Raw genomic sequence first — 20,023 nt, 5'->3', positions numbered from 1 at the left:
GAAAATAGCACAAACTGGCCACAAAGTAAGAACACGTCTCTGCGTTGACGATTTGGCTTACAACGAGCCCTCAGCTGGTGCACAAGGGTCAAGCCGTGCTGCTTTCAGGAACCTGCCCTTCTCTGCCATCCAGAGCGCAGCAGCCAAAACTGAATAAAGGAAATTACATAGCAAGTGGAGATTGGATATTTGAGTGGTGTCTTGGGTAAATCTACCCACAACAGCAGGTCTGACAGCTCCACCCAGTGACAGTATGTATCAGGCCACAGTTACTCCTTAATTTGCTTTACATGGTTGGGTGATTGTTATTTAGCTGTGCAGGTCTTTTATGTTACTGCAGAACTCACCAGCATCCAGAAGTTTCCTCACACGTAAAGAACCATGGTGAGCCTCACAACAGAAGCTTCATCGAGATGTGAGCTCACACCGGGGGCAGTGGCAGCTGATGAGTAGCTCATGAAAGACTTCAGACTCTTTGCTTCGCCAAGATCTCACTGCCTCTCTCCACTTTTCTTTTTGACATTCAGAATTCATCCGATTGAACAACAACAACAATAACAACAACAAAATGGGGGAAGAGACAAAAATGTACGTTAGTTTGTCTTAATTTGACTAAAACCAATTTTGCAAAAAATAAATACACATGGCTTATGTTTGAAAGCACCATTCAACGGCATGTGATTATCGCATTACCAATAAGAATAATGGTGTACATGTCCCACAGATCTTGGAACAGGCTCTCACTGTATAGCTTAGGCTGGCCTTGAACCTGAAATCATCCTTTCTCAGCCTCCTGATGCTGCTGCAGTAGTTTCTTAGTTTCTTGCTAGCATGTATTTTTAATTTGCTCACACTTCAAATGCACATTGTGACTAGAGCTGTTAGAATCCACACCAGATGCTGTCCAGGCCATGCCCATCAGCAGCTGTCTCTCTCCTCTCTCATAGCAGACCCTAGGGACAGCCCACATTTCTTCTCAAAATGATGTCTTCTCTTCCTTCTGGGAATCAGAGTTCTAAGTATGCACTATAGCAACTTAGCAACTGTGTGTCATGAAGCCTTTATCCTTCCTTTGACACCTCTAAGAAAGGACCCTCATTCTGCCACATGACTGAACTGTCCTTGGAGCCCTTATCATGCTGTCTTTCCATGACGCTATTAACTACTTGATTATATCTTTCACTGAAAAGGGATAAAATCCACCTTAGTGTCTCTCTCAATCCCTAACCCGTAATAACTTCAACAGCTAGATAAAATGTGTTAGAGGAAAAAAATATATCTAATGAGTATTATAAATTTATCCTGCAAGGATGTATACTTTTAAATATAGTCATAAAATATTAATATATAGTAGACATTACAATAAGCTATCATGATATATTTATACGATTGTATTTACCAGTATGAAAAACTTATGGTAATTTCTTTGTCTGGACGCCAAAGTTTTTGGGGAAATACAAACTCATCTGTCAATTCAAACCGTTTTCTGTTTTCTACTCATGTTCACCCCTTTCCCCTGTCACCTTACCACTGGACACTTCCTTTCCCAGCTTCCACTGGTGTTGTAGAGGCCAAGTGGTCAACTGAGAATAAGGCAGTGTAAGAGTGTTGAATTCGAGGAAAGCTTTTGGTTTTCAACCAAATGAGTTGGTGGCATTGGCATTTCATGTGCTCATTTGAAAAAAAAAAAAAAAAAAAAACCAAACACAGACTCATTGTATTCTGCAAAAGCAGTCCGATGTGTGGGATGGAAACAAAAGCTATGGTCTTCCTGCCTGGTGATAAGGGAATTCTGGGAGACCTTTGAGAGTGTTTTGGCTCAGGGGGCTAAGATCCTGGAAAATTTCATGGTGCTAATCTTCCTGGCCCTTATTCCACACATTTGAAGAATGAAAGTCTGAGCACACAGAGGGTGAGTTTGTTAGTTTCTCAGGTGGGAACACAAGAGAGAAGACTAGCTTCGTATAGCAAGAAGACATCTGGGAGAAAGGGATGGATAGCCTTGAGAGGGTTGTCTGCAGGATATTTTAAAGGATTTGAGGCAGAAATGGGGTGAGAGGAGGAGGGTATGAGCTGGTCTGTCCAGTCCACCTACCCTTAGGTGTCCAGGTGCCTGCTGCAGTTTCAGTCTAATTCTTGAAGGTACCAGACAGGGGAAGGGTAGCAAGGTGGCAGGACTCACTCTCCTGGTGTTACCTGGCCCCCAGGCTGGACTTTCTTGGAACTGTGATTTGGGGTCCTATCTTCCTGACCAGTAGCCATGCCCTCATTGCTGGGAGAGTAAGGGCTCTGTCAGAAATGATGTTCTTTTAGGGAAAAAAAAATACTGTAGTAGGAGTTTGGAGGACAGGAGAGAGACAAAAGAGAATACATCAAACCCTCTCCCGGTCCAACAGACTTCTTTTTATCCTTGAGTGTCTGATGCCTTGAAGTACAGCAGCCATCTTGTCCCCCTAGGGAAGTGAACTGAGAATTAAAGACAGCAGTCTGAAGAAGTCATAAAGCAGGGAGAGGGACTTGTAGAGATCATACCTAGCTGCTTGTGTGCCCAGAGGGCCAGCAGAGCACAGGACTCTTCACACTGCTGAGGTGGCTTTTGGCTTCTGGTGTGGAAGTAATGGCTGCTCTCCTTCTGTCCTGTCATCTCTGTATCAGACAGCTCTCTTCTCTGTGCTCCCCTGATGATGTCTGAGCAGTCTGAGGGGGTCCTGCTTCATGTTGTTCAGGCTGGGTTTCTTCTGCCCCCATCCAGCTTATCCATGAGTCTCTGTTGCTTGTTCTTGGAAAGTCATCTTTGAAGGCATTTTAATGAGAATCATGGCCTGTTCCAGAAGAACTTCACACAAAATTCCCTTTCTTTGGATGGGGCAGAACTGCTCATGCAAAGCTGGGGGTGACGAGAGCAAAAGAAGCTACATTCACTGTGAGAAAATAGGACTAGTGTGGTGGTACATGCTGATAGTTCTAAGAAGATGAAGGAAGGAAGTTTTGCAGTAAGTTAGAGGATAGCCAGGGCTATACAGTGAGTTTAAGTCCACGTTAGGATACATAGTGAGATCCTGTCATTTAACAAATAGACAAAACACAAAATGAATGTTAAAAGGGAGAGAAATAAGTTGGGGTTTCCAAAAGCATAAAGTATAAATCATACTTTGGGCTATATTTCTGGCCTGATTCCTAGTACTACAAACAATGTTATTTTCCACAGAGCCATAAGATATCTAGATATCTGCTAAATACCAATCCACTTGGAACAGTTGAATGCCAGGGTAACATTGTAACCTTTAGTTGGTTGAGGAGTATCAGGAAGGAAGAGAGAAGAGAAGGCTGAACACAGCTCAGCCACAGGGAGATCCAGACCTACCCCTGGCTTGCTTCTGCCTCCTACACCCAGCCAGAGGCAGAACTCTTCTTACTGATTCACGAGTTTCCCACACTGCATGGAATAATAAACTGAATGAAGGGAACACTTTTTAAATCTTGCTTGCTAAGGAACAGTGCCCAGAGATCTCAGGCTTCATCACAACAGAAAAATTATCATGGAACTCTTGTGTTATAGTGACTGACAATGTTGGCCATATGACGGGTAATTTACTTAGAAGAAACAATGTCAGTCAATGTTGAGACATTGTGGTGACATTAGATGGCCAATGGATTGATTCCTGTAGCCCTACAAAGACTGGGTCCAAGTCAAAAAAAACAACTTATTTTTCTTTACATTTTTAAATATAGAAAGACTATGAGAATCAGGCTGGTGAGATGCTTCTATAGATAAAGGCACCTGCCAAGCCTGAGGGTCTGCTTTTAATCCTTGGGACCTACTTGTTATAAGAAAGAAACAGGCCTTTAGTTTGCCTGTGGCCTCTACCTAAAAGAGAACAATAGTGCTGTAAATAACTCAAAATCCAATTGATGAGGAGTCCCTAAGCCCAGCGAACAGTCCTGAAATCATTGGTTTTGCTGAAGTAGAAACCAAGGCAGGGCCTGTGGCTTTTTGGTAGAGGGCTTGACTAGCAAGTGAGCAACTGGGTTAGGTCTTTAGCCCTGAAAGAAAGCTACCACATTTAGGATTTCTTCAAGGTCAAGGGCTGGAGAGATGGCTCAGTGGTTAAGAGCACTGACTGTTCTTCCAGAGGTCCTGAATTCAATTCCCAGCAACCACATGGTGGCTCACAACCATCTATAATGGGATCCAATGCCCTCTTCTGGTATGTCTGAAGACAGCTATAAATATATATATATATATATATATATATATATATATATATATATATATATATATATCATAAGTAAATACATCTTTTTTTAGAAAAATGTCAAAATAGCTAGGTATAGTGACATACTTCTTTAGTTTCAGCACTTGGGAGACAGAGGTACTCAGAAGATCTCTATGTCTGAGACTAACCTGGTCTACAGAGTGAGTTCTAGGACAGCCATAGTTACATAGGGAGTCCCTGTTTTAAAAACAGAAAAAAAAAAAAAAAAAAAAAAAAAAAAAAAACCAATAGAAAACGTAAAGACCAATGCCAGAAAGCACAGAGGTAAACTGTGGACCTTTGTGCCTAGTTTTAGAAAGTGTACCTTCAGCTTCAAGAGTGGCAGTTGGATAGTCCACAAGATAAATTAATTTTAAAATGGGCCACACTAAGGAGCAAGTTGAAATGGTCATATATTCCTTTCTTATGGCCATGACAGGTCATTTTATTTTTTTCTGTTTTTATCTTTATTGAAGTACAAATGGCACACAGGCAAATGAACAGCCCCGAGTTATCAGCCTGACAAGTCCTGACAAGTGTGACTTGTCACAACACTTTGATCACAGTCAGAAGGACAAACGCCCTCTGTGCTCATGCATGTCTGCGCTTCCTCTCTGGTAGCCCTTGTGAGTCTTCAGCATGAATTCTCTGTCTTTATGTAAGGATGGCCTCCTCTCTTGTGTCCACCACGCTTCCGTAAGCATTGTGCCCTTCATACCCGTGCGTTGCTGTGCACACCATCAGTCTATTTTTATTGGTTGGCATTGGCAGTCAGCGGCTCACTTGGGGATGCATATTTTGGCTATTTTTAGTTCTTGACTGTAAGCAGAGCTGTTGTGAATGTGTTTATATATGCTTTTTGGGAACATGTTTTCATCTTCCATGGTAGAATTTTGAATCATAGGGTCCCTACCTAACGTTATATTTGAAAAAACATCTTTCACTTTCCCAAGCAGTTGCTTTATTTCCCCTTCCTCTTCCTTTTTTTTTATTGTTGACTATATCATATATGCATATAATATATTGTGATATAGAACAGTGATTGGACATTCACCTGTCCAATCACTGTTCTAGTGTCTGGTCCTGCCTTCCCCACCAGTCAGCAGCCATAGTTTGCTTTACCAGGCTTCTAGTTCCTGTATAAATCAGGTTTCTCCAAAGGATGTAAGTGAAGACCTGAGGAAGATAGCCTATAGGCTGAGAGGTGCAGAGTATCTCACCCCTCTTTGGATATGCCACCTTCATATGCTTGTGTGTTGGGAAGCTCTCTGTCCTTGTCCTTGCATAAGCATGATGGAAATGCCAACAACTGTGTGGAAATGTGGTTGGCTACTCATAGATCTGGGAGGGGCCATCTGCCCAGATTCTTCTTGGCCGAAGCCTCCGTTATGAAGTGAGTCTTGTCATCTGCTATCAGACAGGATGAGTCAGAGACTGTCTTATGGCCAACTCCAAGGCAGAAAGGCAAGGGGAAATTAATTTATACGGTACATCTGAAAAAGAGAAATTCTAGTTTCTGTGGCTTACTTTTGAGTCACAGATTTCTGGAAGAAAGGCAAAATGTGTATAATATGACACGATAACCACATTTAGTAAAGTCTAAAAAGCACGTATTTGTAATCATCACTTGGGAGTTGGAGAAAGGAGGTTCAGGAGTTGAAGGTCAGCTTCAGCTATTGTAGTGAATTCAAGATAACCTGGGCTACAGGAGACCCTGCCTCAAAACTCCTTTTAAAACTCCTAGAATTTTACTTCTTTATTGGTAGAGATAGGCTGACTTGCTGGCTAAGCAGCAGAGTCTCCTTCTGTTGTGAGCATTTATCCATTTCTAATACTCTGATGAGAGCGGTGAAGAAGTGGCTAAACTTGCACACTCAGACCCAGAAAGCTCAAGTCCAAATCTGAGTCAAAATAGAAAGACAGCAATTATGGGGCTATGAGAAGGGAGAGGCACCTCACCCAGGAATCCAATTATGCCTCCATGACAGGAGAGAGGAAAGAATTATAAGGAGATTAGGGACCACTCTAGGTCTTTCTCCCTCCCCGGTTGTTCGATAGCTGTTTTCTGGAAATCTCACCAGAAACCCATTTTATAGGGAAAGAGCCTGTGTTCAGCCCCTTGTGCAATCCTAGTGACTTTTGCTCCATTTTCTGACTCTAATTCCACCACAGGCATCTCCAGAGTCACTTTATCACCTATCGAAAGAGAAAGGAGAAAAAGAACAACAAAAACATCCTGGGTACCCTTTGAGAGAAAACATGTGAGCCTTGTGTATGGGAAATACAGCTAATGTTAAGACAATTAACTTTGACTCTCTCCTACTTGGTTTTGTCCTGTTCTCTGCAGCTCTCCTTTAAGCAGCCTGTACCCACTCTTGAGTGTGTCTTATAAGTCTTGCCTTTTGCAGCTTTTCTGGAGGAGGCCGCCCCATCCTCTGGGGCTGTGCCTTGCTTTTTCTGAGTGCTCCTCTATCTCTTACACTTGTACTTCAGCCTAGGATAAAATGTCTTTAATTCAATATCCAGTTCTATTTCAAACAGCAAGGGCCTGCTTTCTTCATGGAACTCACAGTACTGGTTTGGCCAGAGTACAGTTCCCTGCCAGGCTTATAGAATGCTGCAGACTGCTGAGAGGACAACCTGGAGCTGTATCTGTCCCTGCATCAGCAACAGTTCTACACTTACCAGATGGGGAACCTCTGGTGAGCTGTTACATGTCTGTCTGTCTTTTTGTCTTTCTGTCTTTCTTTCTTTCTTTCTTTCTTTCTTTCTTTCTTTCTTTCTTTCTTTCTTTCTTTCTTTCTTTTTTTTTTCCCCAGAGCTGAGGACCAAACCCAGGGCCTTGCGCTTGCTAGGCAAGCGCTCTACCACTGAGCTAAATCCCCAACCCCATTATATGTCTTTCTTCTTCAGAAACTCATTTAAAAATTAAGGACAACAACATTAGCTGCTCCAGAGAGTTAAAATGCAGTAAAACATTGACAACACGCCTGACACAGTCTCTATAAATAGATACTAGATAGATAGCTATTGGTATCACTTAACACTTGGGGGGTCTTCTGTGTCCTTGACACAATTTAAAATGCTGAAGATATACGGGTAAGATACAGAAGCCATTAGAGTATAGGTAGAGTCAGAGGTTTAAAAAAAAATCAACAATTGATTAGTGATGTTTATTAAGGAGGTGAGGCAGAGATATACAGACATGCAGACAGACAGCACTATATTTGTTTTCTGTGAAGGCACATTTCTATACTTCTCTGCCTTTCCCACATAATAGATAATGATAGGTGAGAATATAATTCTCAGAGAAGAACTCCTAGAATCCAGCAGTTCTGGAGCAAAAAGAAACTGTGTGGGAATGTAATATATGAGTGAAGAATAACAAAATAATAACTAAATAAACAATATCAGACAGCATGAAGGATGGTGGCAGCAAAAGGAAATTGACAAAGTCTGGGTGGAAATGAACTGAGGTGCCTTTGCCATTGCTCAGCACAACAGAACCATCCCTGAAGCCTGAATCATCCCCTGGATTCTTGGCTAGGAGTGTATCTTGGCTATCACTTGCATTAAGGCACTTTGATCTCAAACCTAATGTCTAATCAGCAGCCAATATGAAGCCAAGAGTACATTGCATCCCAGGGGCTAATTCTGATCAAGTCCACAAGGCCAGATGCCTTTGCTGCTGTGATCATCCAAGAACTCTTCCACCTTGCCGCTGGCTCTCCACCCTCTTCGTTTCCCCAGTGGATCACTCCTCCTCCAGTTCTTCCCTCAGCTTCTGTGTTTGTATTTTTTAGCAGGCTATTGCTCTATAGTCATGCTTGTCTTGAATTAGCAATCCTTCTGCCAGTCATTTAAGAGCTGGGATTATTGACATGCACTGTATCACACCTGGCTCCTCTCACCATCTTAGTCTTTCCTATTTCTTTCCACATTGTAGGGTGTTTTTTAGATAAATAAAAAATAGGCCCACTTAATCATACTATTGGTTGAGAAAAAGAGAAACTTGGTTCATAGTAAAGTACCTTACTGGTATTTCTCATATAATGGGAGGAAGCTTAGACATTCTTATGGTCTTGCCAATGGTAGGCATTGAACAATGCTTCTAGCCAACCAGTGGATCTATGATGCTTCAGATAAAATTGTGAAGGAGGCTATCATCTGTTCCTCTTCAGTGAATGAGCCTGTCTCTGCAGCTTCTACTTCAGGTGTGCTCTCTTGGGCAGTTTCTCTAACACGGCCCTGGTATTTACCCCTAAAGCAATCAGTACCGGAAATGATAAAGGAAGTTAGCCAATGAAGGACATTTAACATCAAACATCCAGAGTCCCAAGCAGTTGACATGACCACCTCACACAGGCTCTGGTCTTAGGAAATCGGCAGGAATAAGCCTAGGAATGCCAGATGAGTGAGGAAACTGTGCCCTTGTTCCATACACCAGAGCTTACATCTCTGCTGGGGCCCTGATACACTGGGCAGAATGGCTGTGGGGTTTTGGTTTTAGTTTCAGTTTATATCTAAATTATATTTAGGTAGATTCCCAAATAATCCTTGTTAAAGTTCCACCTCCCCTCTTTTCTCTGTGTTCTTTTAATTGGCTTAGTTTCATTTTGTCAAGACAGCCTTATTACAGAGCTCTGGGTGGCCTCAAACATACTAGACAGGCCAGGCTGGCCTCATGCTCGGGACCCTCCTGCCTTAAGGTAGTAATTACAGACTTCACATAGGTCCTGGCTTCTTTCTTTACTTAAGAGTCCAATTCCTTGGTCAACCACAATTAGCTTTTTTTTTTTTTTTTTTTTTTCTCTCTAGAAATGAGTTCTAGAAAAAGGTTCAAAATTTAATAGGTAACTTAAATCCTTGAAGCCAGTCTACCCACTGGGGATATGAACTCCAGTAAGGACTCCTTTATCTTAAGCATTTGAGATGTAGCCATCCACTGAGTCATCTAGATTGAGCCCCAGTGTAGAGTGTATTCTCTTAACTCCTTCTACCTGTTTGAGTAAAACTCATGGGGTTCTTCCCTGCATCTCCTCTGCCTGACAACTCCATATTCTTGCATATCTTCATTGGCATCTATGACGTTTGATGCTTATTGCCAACTTGACAGGGTGCCAAATCATCTGTGAGACTAGCCCATGGGTACGCCTGTGAGGGACTATCTAAATTAGGTTGACCTCTGACCATGCTTATGCATGATTATTTATAGTAGGTTAACTGAAGTGGGCAGATCCACCTTCACCATGGGTTCAACCATTTCATGGGATGGAGTCTGGGTGGATAAGGATGAATGTGAGCTGAACCCCAGTTTTCATCATCCCCGGCTTCCTAGCTATGGATACAATATGACTAGCAGTCTCAAGCTCTAGCCACTGTGACTTCCTCAAATTATATCTTCCTCAAATTGTACACTGAAGTGAACCTTTACTCTCTTCCATTGCTTCTTATCCCATATCCTGTTGATAGTAACAAGAAAGTAGCAGATGCAGCATCTCTCATGTGGTTGTCTATGTGACTGTTGTAGGCTAGAGAACCAAACCCATGTCTTGATCTTGGTCTTCAGGCTCCCTCACTGGTAGGGAAATCTCCATGGTCAGCTGAAGTATCATCAAAGCTCATTTCCATTTTGCCTGTTCTAACCAAGTTCTTACCAGCCTCTGAGAGCCTGAGGGCATGTGGCTCCTCATAGGCCATCCAGTGGAAACAGCAGAAGCAGCTGCAGGACGCCGCAGTATCTAATTCATAATGGGAAGTGCAGATCTGAGCAGATGGATCTTACATTGGGAGGAAATGCCTTCACATGACCTAAGTTCCTGCTCTAAAGAGAGACCATTCACACAGCAGAAAAGTTGTGGTGCTCCCACAGGACAAAGATGTGCTTTGTTCTCCCTCATCCTCTCAAGTAGGGCCACAGGAAAACTCTGGAGAGGGTAAGGCTTTGGATAAAAAAGACATGGGAAACAAGTTCTATCTGTATTTAAAACTACAGTATATGTTCTTTCTCCACTCCTTTTTACAACCATGGGACAGGGGGAGAATGGTAGTAATTTAGATCTCATTAATAATAATGACCTTTATCTCCCAAGGAGACAATTATTCCTTACAATCTTATTATAGTTTCAATGGGCATACCACATCTCCTAAGAATTTCTGGTACGTAAACACATTTGAGCAAACATTCCAGCATGTTCATTTCCTGTGTTCCTTCATTTTTTTTCTCTTCCTCTCTTCTGTCCTTCTATTTCCCTACAATTTGTCCTCAGCCAACAAACTTTAGAGGACATGACAAGACCTCAAGCGAGCTTACCAAAATTCAATTCAATTCAGCAAATGTTTGTTGGCTTCCTCTCCTGGGCAGAGGTAGGTACCCACAAAATGAACTACACCCACATCAGCCCTTAGACGCTTATGATTTCAGGACAAAAATAAGCAGTTGAACCAGAAATAACTAAAGTATAAAGATTACAGTAGAAATACAACCATAGGGGATAAAAGAGACAGCTCAGTAAGCAAAGTGTTTGCCATGTAACCACAAGGACCTGAGTTCAGACCCTAGAACCCGTGTAATGCAGGACATGACAGTGTGCACCTGTAGTCTTATCCCTACAGAAACATAGACAGGTAGATACATGCAGCATACTGTCCAGTCAGCTTAGCCTAATTTGTGAGCCCTCTGTTCAATGATAAGAGACTCTATCTCAAAAAATAAAGTGGAGAGCAATTGAAGAAGACACCTGATATTAATTTTTGGTCTATATACATGTACACACATGTGTACCACAGACACAATGTGTACACATACATATATTATACACGTTATATACATATAAATGAGACACACAACCATAAGGGCATGGGCACTCAATGGTGTGCAGTTTCCATGTGGGACTTGAAGTATAGTGGGACTTTAGACTAACAGGCATATATGGAGTGGAGCTGGGTGCCAGAGGTGTTTTGTTGAAACAAAGCCATGTAGTCCAGGCTGACCCTGGCCTGTGGTCCTCCTACTTTAGCCTCCAGAGTACTGGCATGGTATTCCTAAAACCATGCCTAGCTTGATTCCAGAGTTTTGAAAGGTCTCTTCTGCTACCCCCTGAAGAGTTACTGAGTTTGCGTGTTCCAAGATGGTAGCATTGGTGTGAGGTTCAAACCTGAGAAGTAGTTTTCCCTCATATTCCACGAAGAGGAAGTTGTTCAGTTTTGAAGGGTGTTTTGGTTAGAGTTCAGAGTTCTGTAGCCCCTCTCAGAATTGTATCATTTTCTAACAACATAGACATTTATTAGACCTGTTTTGTGAAGTTCAACCCTAGAAATTTGTTGTTATAATGTAAAAAGACAGTCTATAATGAAAGACGATGAGCCATATTAGTTTACTAGGCATGACATTTGAAAAAGAAAAAAACAAAACTACAAAAATAGACTTGTAGAGTTGTGAACAGCTATATTATGATCAGACTTAATAAGACTTCTTTGACTAGGATGATATTTTTTAATTAAAAATAATTTGTCTTTTATTTTATGTGTATGGTGTTTCACCTTTATGTAAATTAATGTACTATGTGTATGTCCATGGAGGCCTGAAGAAGGTGTGGGCTCTCCTGAAACTAGAATTATAGGTGGTCATCAGCTGCCATGTGGGTGCTGAGAATCAACTTCTGGACCTCTGGAAAAGCAGCCAGTGCCCTTGATGGCTAGGATACCTTTCCAACCCCTAGAATGATATGTTAAAAGTTAAGAATGTTATTACTCTAAATAAAAATATCCAAACACACACACACACACATACACGAATTTACAGAAAAAAAAGAAAAAGTCTTGATATATGAACATAAGCAAGCATAAGATGGGAAGCAATGAATGAGGAGGATAGAGTTATGGCTGCATCTGGAGCTTCTCCATCAATCAGAGCAGATAGATGGCTTTGTGGGTAATACCCATCACAGCTGGTCAACTCTACTGGGTCCTATAAAAGCAATCATATGTGATGTATAAGTAAGTGAGTGTGGTTATGCACCAATAAAGCTTTATTTACAAAAGAGAAAAAAAAAAAAAAAAAAGAATGTTCTTACTCAACCTTAGGGAGCCTGTTGTCTTTTCCCATCTTCCTTCTCTCTGACATGTCCATCATGCATTCCAAGTTCCTCATATGTCAATTCCCCCACTATTTAGTGCACCAAGAGTTTACAACAGACTCCATGAAAGTAAATGCTACAAATGTGCAGATCCACCAATGACTCATTGCTCCCTGGTTCTAATATGTCTTCCTCAGATTTGATATTTTCAGAAAACAACTAGACTTGAGCTAAAGGTGGGAAGCTAAGTAGAAAATTCCAGGTTCGTAAGGTGCAATTACTGTACAAATACTTAAAAACTGGAAATAAACTAGGCATCTGCAAGGATGATCATAGATGATATCACAGAAAAAAAATTGAAAATACACAAATACAAGACTGCCACAAAGGGAGCTTGTCAGAGAGAAGGGATTTGGCTAGGTAGGTCTTTTTTGCTCTTGCCCTCTCAGAGATGTGTTCATGAGTCATGGGAGGCTGCCTCTAGAGGATATTTGAAGATATTATTGGTTCTTACAGCTTTAGGACCAGGGCACTGCTGTAGGCATCAAGTGAACAGAAGCAAAAGTTATTCATCCTATACAGAGCAAAAAAACTGTCAATAAGGCCAAAGTTTGGAAGACTTGCTGTAGAGTCCAAGCCTTCTTACATCCTTATTTTACCACAGTTGTTGAAGTCTTCTTATTGAAGTGTCTGTGTGTGTGTGTGTGTGTGTGTGTGTGTGTGTATACATGCTAGTGTGGGTTACATGTGGTTGCAGGTGCATTTGTATATGTGTGAAACTGTGCAGAGGACCAAGGACATCCCCAGATCATTCTCCAGATGCTATCTACCACTTCCTGTTGAGACAGAGTCTCTCACTTGGCCTGGAATTCACCAAGAAAGATAGGCTGGCTGGCCAGTGAGCTCCTACCCCTGCCTCTCCAGTACTGAGAGAGTAAGCATGTACAGTCATGCCCAGCTTTAAAAACAAAACAAAACATGAATTGTATGTTTCAAGCCCAGGACCTCATGCTTGTATGGCAAGGATTTTACCTACAGACGTATCTCCCCAACCCGTTATTGACTTTATGATTATAAAGAGTAATCAGTTACATATAAAGAGTAATGTGTACTTAATCTGGACTATTTTATCATATTAAATAAAGCTTTACCAACATCACTGCATCATCAACTATGCCAACAAAGTTCATAGTCTATTTTTCCTATGGCTAGAAGTTGTGAAATCAAATTCTAAATACCCACAGCTGCCTCATCTAATGTTCTTTATGGAGCTGCCAGCTCTCAATGCAACAGGAAGTACTTGGGCATCACTATTAGGGAAAATAGTGACCAGTGTTTTTCCAGGGTGAGACAGAGTCTCCCTTCCAGGATTTGGAGCCCATAAGGAGGAAATGTGTCGTGACCGAATGACACATGAATGAGGTAGCAGAGGCTGAGAGAAGTCAGAAAGACAAAAAGCCCTCACAACGGGATGGTTTGTTTACTATATGTGTACATATACTGCCTGACACATGCATATTATCCCTGAAAAGCATGTCTGGTTGAGAAGAGAGCTGGCTGATTCTGCCCGAATTGCAGGACATGCAGAGTCCTCTGCTAAATGGACTTTGACATTGGTTTTTGCTCCTGTCTTGAGGTTTTACAACTTGAGGCACTGCCAGTATCCTGGCCTTCTATCATTTTTATCTTCTTTATACTCTTAGTTCTATTAGTCAGTTTGTTATTCCCAGGGGCAGAAAGCTGGAAGACCCTGGGGCTTTGCCTTTTCCTGTTTCTTAGCCAATGACTGGCAGGGCTGAATCTCAAAGCTGTGAGGGGTTTTGTGTATTCCAGAGCTCCTCAGTAAGATCAGGCTAGGACACTGGGAGGGGTCTCACCAGCCATGGTGGTCTTTCCCTTCAGTGCTATGTTCTCCTCTTCTTTCTTCCAGGCTTCCCTGAGCATTCACTGCTGTAAGTCATTTGTACTTGATCCTTACCCTAGGGAATGTGGACAAGTCACCATGTGTGTGTAGTACATAATGAATGCTTAGTAAATGTCAGCGTGTACTTAGCACTAGCTGTATCCTTTAGAGGGGGCGGGGTGTTGCAAATACTGTATTTATGACACTTGTTTTACTATTTATTTTGTTCAAATCTACCTTCCTTACATGAAGGAAAGTGTGTTAGGGTTTCTATTGCTGTGAAGCGACATCATGGCCATGGCGACCCCTATTTCTTTTTATTGGGTATTTTATTTATTTACATTTCAGATGTTATCCCCTTTCTCCATTTTCTCCCCCCCCCGAAACCCCTTATTCCATCCCCCCTCCCTCCTGCTTGCATGAGGGTGTGCCCCCACCCATCCACCCACTCCCACCTTCCCACCTTGGAATTCCCTCACACTGGTGCATCCAGCCTTCACAGGTCCAAGGGCTTCCTCTCCCATTGATACCCGACAAGGCCATCCTCCACTAAATATACAGCTGGAGCCATGAGTCCCTCCATGTGTGTTCCCAGGCCTTGAGTATTTTGCAAATAGGAACTGAATGTCACTAATTTTCCCAAATAACAGGGAAAGGAACTTAGAATTAAGTAACAAGGTAGTATGTGTTCATAGAAATAAGTGCTGTCTGTCTATCTCCTACTCTTCAGCATGACCAGGGGGGTGATTTAAGGCTGTGAACTACTTTGTTGCTATCTTGCTTTTACATCATGTCCTCACAGCTGGTTGTCCTGTTCTGGGAAAGAAGAGACATTATGCTTTTATGAAAGCCTTCCCCTTCAACCCTCTCTTAGTACTTTAACTCTGAGCTTTCCCCTCAGGGTAGGTTCTCAGTAGTATTGAATTTGTTAGTGACTGTGCGTATGTACCAATAGAAACATAACTAAGACAAAAAGCCAATGTGATTGCCAGTGTTTAAATACAATATAGATGAAATAAAAACTACATTGTACTGGTTAGGTTCTCAGCTCCCACTTCCTAAACCTTTTCTGTCATGACTAGTATTTCAAAGCGGATGCTTCATATTGTCCCCTGGAGTGTTCACAGCTCACCTCTCTTCAACTTCCTGCTCACCCGCTTCCTGTCATGCTGAGAAGACATTTTTATCCCGGGGCAAATGATGCTGGCGATACACACTCTGTTTCCTAGCTGCTGCTCTGATGAGTGACTGAGCTGTCAGTCAGCATCAAGTGTCTTTCTCAATCACGTTTCATTGTTTTGTTTTGGTTTTGAAACAGGTTTTCTCACTGAACCTGGAATTCACTGTGTCTGATAGACTCACAGGCTAGCAAGCCCCAGGGTGTTTCTATCTCCCTGGAGCTGGGATTAGAAACATGTGTAACCTTATCCCCACATCTTTCCATGAGTGCTGGAGTTCTGAGTTCTAGTTTCCATGCTCTAGTGATAAGCACTCACTGACCAAGCCATTCTTTCTACCCCCTGAACATCTTTTTAGCTTTTACTACAAAAAAAAAAAAAAAGACTTGAAGATATTCCATGAATGGGAGAAAAAAGACTCACCATAGACCAGAAAATGAGCAAAGAAATTTTAATCTTTGCATGGTTTAGCATTTCTCTAGAAAAAAAAAAAGGACATATATTAAGACCTTGGGACACACTCAAAGAAATTATATAAACTAATGAGAAACTAGAGATAAGAAGTTTTAGTCAGTGAGAGCGACCTTGAAAGCAAGAACATTTAGCTCTAATGTGTCTATATCACTGTCCTGACCTAGTGCTGATGCAAAAGAATGCCCCTTGTTTATATTGGGTCCTCTTTGTCCTTTGGTTTCTGGTGGCCAGCTTATCAATATCTCCCATTCTTGTTTTTGTTGTTGTTCTTGTTCTTGTTTTGTTTTGTTTTGAGACAGGGTTTTTCTGTATAGCCCTGGCTGTCCTGGAACTCACTCTGTAGACCAGGCTGCCTCGACTCAGAAATTTGCCTGCCTGTGCCTCCCAAGTGTTGGGATTAAAGGCATGCGCCACCACTGCCCTGCTAATATCTCCCCTTCTTACTGTTAGAGTCAGGGCAATCTCCTCTGAGGCAGTATGAAGGCTGAGCCTAGTCCAGACAACCAGCACCCACTCTCTGAGGTTGTCCGTCCTTCTACTGTCTGCAGCAGGAACTCACAGCACAGAACAGTAGGAAATGCTTCTTGAGTATCTGTGCGCATGCATGTGGTATGCTGCTACCAATAAAATAGTAATGCTTTCATACTATTGATTCTTGTGTTGGTAGTATTTTTTACTATAAATAAATTGTGTGTGTGTTCACAATATCTTAGATATTGGCCTCAATAGTATATATCTCATGGTTTATTCAGTTTTCAAACAACCCTTGAAAATAATTAGCCACTGCCTTGGATTCTAGGAAGCTATGTGCTACATCCAAAAATTTCCACATGTCTGCAAACACTTCTGATGTCTATGACTTCACCTTCTACTTCAAGAGCAGAAGAAGCTTGTAAGTGCTGTAAACCAAGTGGATTATGATCCATGAGTTCTGCATGTGTGCTGAGACTGTACAGATATCCCTTGTGCTGGAAAGTCAATAGGTAATGATGCCCACCTAGTTGCTGAGGAAGGGCTGCTTCCTGGACATCAGTAGATTCAACAGACAGCACAGTGACTTGGCACAAACCATATTTGCACTGGCTAGTTTTGTGTCAACTTGACACAATGTAGAGCCATACGACAGGAAGAAACCTCAGTTGAGGAAATGCCTCCAGGAGAGCCAGCTGTAAGGCATTTTCTCAATTAGCGCTCAATAGGGAAGTGCCCCGCTCATGGTGGGTGGTGCCATGGTGGAGGGTGCTTGTGGTCCTTAGTTCTATAAAAAAGCAGGCTGAGCAAGCCAGGGGAAATAAACCAATAAGTAGCTCCCCTCCACGGCCTCTGCATCAGCTCCTGCCTCCAAGATTCTGCCCTGATTGTGTTCATGTCCTGGCTTCCTTTGGTGACAATATGGCAGGCAGTATGGAAGTGTCAGCTGAATAAACCCTTTCCTCCCCAACTTGTTTTTTGATCATGGTGTTTGTCACAGCAATAGAAACCCTGACCAAGACAACTCTTCTCGATGGAATGAGTGTCTTCTAAGCAGGAGGACAGTGACCAGGAGTCTACACAGCTTTCTGGTATGAATGGCAGACAATGTTTGCACTCAGCAACTTTGTATCAATAGCTGATGGAGATTAGTGGACAATGGACTCTATGTGGACCACCTCACTCTGAATTCTCTCTTCTGTTCTCTAGATCCCACTGGCATTTTCCTCCAAACCAGAGGGGTGGTTAAAAACAAACCATGATCCTTAACTGCATAAAAAAATCATGATCCTTAACTGCATAAGCTACTTTGAGCATACATGAGATACATATATCTCATTAAACACAATGCCCAATCACAGCAATGAACACCCACTGCAAAGCAGTTGTCATGATTATTCAATGAATGAATGAATGAATGAATGAATGAATAGAAACATGACTGCTCCTAGGTACAGTAGAGGTGAAAGTTTATTATAGATGTATGGGAGAGCAGAGCCTGGGACATCTGAGAGAATCCAGAGTGGACATAACCAGACTGAGCTGAGCTGTACAGTAAGAAGAAGAGGGGAAGAAAGAGGGAAGAGGGGGAACCAGGTGCAGCTGCCAGGAGGCCCAAAGATAGCAGGTAACAAAAATGATTGGGTTATATAGGGAAAAACAACCCAGCTCCCTAGAGAGTTCAGGGTAGAGGGCAGGGTATGCAAGCCAGGAGGACCCTGTAATAGGTCGGGACTGAGAGGGATGCAGGGAGAACTTGGCAGCCAGGTCTACTTTCATATGTTATGTAGGCAGGCACCTCAGCCATCTGTCCTGGATTTGAAACCTAACAATTATGACCATTGTAATTGGTAGTGGGATAGTACTACAAGTAGCAGTAGCAAGGATAGTGCAAATATAGAGACTTAATTCTTAGCAATATGTTCTTTGCAACTTAAGAATGTGATCTAGTCTGTGTGAGCATTATGCAGAAGCATTTCCTACATATTTGATGTGAGCAGTCACTCCTTCTTTCACTTAACTTCCAAATGCAACTACTTCCATCATTTTTTAGAGTGTGCGAGCTAAAATCCAACAAGATTAAGGAAGTTTCTTAAGGGACTTTTCTAGTGACTCCAGCCCATCTGTTGCATCCTTTCACACATTCTTGAAAACAAGAAGGGATGAGAGGGACACTTGGGAATGTCACACAGCCTGGGGACTTCCCTGAAGGCAGAGGTTAGAATGTGGATCTCAGGGTCCTGTGTTTCACAGCTGTTAAAGAGGATTTCTGGAAATGGTCAAGGGTCACCATGAAAGTCGACCACAGGTAGTGGAGTCATTGTGACTGAGAAACAGAGCTCTTACCACTAGGTCCAGAAAAGACAATGACAACGGATGTAAGGTCAGTGTGACCCATCTCTCAAGTCTAGCTATTTGTTTTGCTCTGAATGAAACCAGTTCAAAAGCCCCAGTCAGACAGATTTATTTAATGTTGACAGGAGAGTGGAGTCAGGATTTGTGATGATTACCTGAAAATTTCTCCCTGAGGCTAGAAGGCTGGTCTAGGCTACTGTGGTCCTCGAAAAACCTCAGACTAATTCCCGAACAATTGCTTGAGTACAGACTTGGCCTCTGGGCTTGTTCCTTGTGTCTTTTTCACCATGCTGATCGAAGAACCTTCCTGGAATAGCTGCTTTCCTTCACTAAGAGTAAGATAATGAAGTTCAGCCTTCATCTCTCTGTGTTAGGCAGGATCCTGAACAGAATCTCCAGGATATCTGTATATATGTTGCAGGAAAGGATTTAATGGGCAGTCTTTCATCATAAAGGAATCCAACAATGGCTGCCTGCATTCTGGGAGGTAAAGTATAGAGGATCTGCTCAATGTGGGCTGTAGGGCTCCTCCACAGTCAAGACTCGGTTACCAAAGGCTTGACTAACCTAGGTAGTCACCAGGTGTTGAGTGCACACTGCAACACTAAAGAAGCTGGAATTGATGTTTTCAGAGGCTGATCAACAGACCAGAACATGAACCTTCCTCAGTGCCACTCAACTGTGTGACATGGGACGAATCACTAATCTTTTTAAACCTCAGTTTTCCCATCTGTCAAAAAGGAAGCAAAGAGAGTATTTGTCTTGTAGAGTGGCTAGGAAAACTCAATGAATGAAGCACTTGCTGTATTGAGAATAGTGCCCACTATGTGCTGTATTGGGATTAGTGCCTACTGTGTGCTGTATTGGGGCCAGTGCCTACTGTGTGCTGTATTGGGGACAGTGCCTACTATGCAATAGAGCAGAGTTGAGATAGATGGGCCTAAATTATCAAAATATCTCATTATCAAACTATTTAACAATCAAGAGCTCAAGGACATGTTATAGCTGCTATACCAGACAACTGATAAACACCTGTGTTGTTTTTGTTGTAAATATTTTGAATATTATTCCTGGGATAATAATTCAATAAATGGTTACTAGGAGTGCTCTCATTGCTTTCTGTAAAGAAGGGAAATTTGGAACATAATACAACTTCTCAGTTTTTCTTGCTATAACAAAATGTCTTACAAAAATAAAAAAAAAAAAAAATAAAGAAAAGAAGGTTTATTTTTGGCTTACAGTTTGATGTTCTGGCCTATCACAGTGGGCCAGGCATGGTGGCAGAAGCTTGTGTCAGATGGTCTTTTG

Source organism: Arvicanthis niloticus, chromosome 3, assembly GCF_011762505.2.
Source record: "Arvicanthis niloticus isolate mArvNil1 chromosome 3, mArvNil1.pat.X, whole genome shotgun sequence".
Classification (NCBI taxonomy): Eukaryota; Metazoa; Chordata; class Mammalia; order Rodentia; family Muridae; genus Arvicanthis; species Arvicanthis niloticus.
Note: the sequence above shows the minus strand (reverse complement) of the source record.